This window comes from Mus pahari, chromosome 7, assembly GCF_900095145.1.
Source record: "Mus pahari chromosome 7, PAHARI_EIJ_v1.1, whole genome shotgun sequence".
Lineage (NCBI taxonomy): Eukaryota > Metazoa > Chordata > Mammalia > Rodentia > Muridae > Mus > Mus pahari.
The window spans coordinates 79,474,264-79,475,461 of record NC_034596.1 but is presented as its reverse complement, the minus strand read 5'-3'; the positions used below and the strand labels follow the sequence as shown (position 1 = coordinate 79,475,461).

Genomic DNA, 1,198 nt, shown 5'->3' with positions numbered 1-1,198 from the left:
GAGGTCCTGAGTTCAAATCCCAGCAACCACATGGTGGCTCACAACCACCTGTAATAGGATCCAACAACCTCTTCTGGTGTGTCTGAAGACAGCTACAATGTACTTACATAATAAATAAATAAATCTTTTTTAAAAAAAAAAAGTGGAACTAAGAAATCTTTTTTTTTTTTTTTTGGAGACAGGGTTTTCCTGTATAGCCTTGGCTGTCCTGGAACTCACTTTGTAGACTAGGCTGGCCTCGAACTCAGAAATTTGCCTGCCTCTGCCTCCCAAGTGCTGGGGAACTTAGAAATCTTATTAATCTTATATCTGAGAAATTTAATCTGAGAAGTTACCTAAAGCTTATAAAGCTGTCATAGTCCTTATGTTTTATAAGCTGTCTGAGAAGCCAAGGAAATACGTATATAATATATGACATTATATCTGGACTATGAAAACTGCCTCTTGATGTGGTTGAACATAGCATGTCAGGCTGGCTTTGCTTTAGGCTTGCCCCTCAGTGGTACTCTTTAGGAGGTTCTGGGAACTTTAGGAAGTGGGACTTAGCTGGAGAGAGTAGATCACTAGAGTTGAGCCCTTCCTTTCTGTCTTCACAGTTTCCTGTTCACTGTGATATAAAGTGCCCACATGTACTCCCATGATGATCTGCCCTACCCAAGTGAATAGGCCACGTGACCATGAACTGAACCCTCTAAAATCATGAGCAAAACAATTCCCTAACATTTTGTTTTGGGTATTTTGTCACAATGGTGAAAATGTAACTCATACACCTATGAAACATCACTAAAATCAACTCCAGTGGCATTGGATTGCAATCATTTAGAAAGCCTATACCTAGGGCTGTTCACAGGGAAGAGATAATTCCATTTCGTCTGTTTTATTTTTAAGACTTCCTCACACAGCTGAGAATGACCTTGGTTGGCCGTGTTGCCTGCACCACCCGAGTTCTGGGGATACAGTGGTTGCTACTATAGGAGATCCATTTGTGCTTCGTTCATGGGACACAAGCACTCTACCAACCAGCCTACATCCTCAGCCCCAGCAATAAGTTACTAACAAGAAAATAAGATGGGTGTGGTGGCAAATGCCTGTAATTCCAGCACTTTCTAGGTGAAAGCAGAAGGATCAGGAACTTAAGGTCAGCCCAGCTTCCAGCTTCAGCTGCCAATGAAGTTTAAAACCAAGGGGAGGGGGAGGG

At 42.2% G+C, this 1,198-nt stretch overlaps 1 protein-coding gene across 2 annotated transcripts in view; it reads right to left on the bottom strand.

Moving 5' to 3' along the window:
* Ptgr2 (prostaglandin reductase 2) overlaps positions 1-1,198 on the bottom strand; it is a 31,294-nt gene that overhangs the window by 3,668 nt on the left and 26,428 nt on the right. The gene's annotated exons all lie outside the window — the stretch shown is intronic.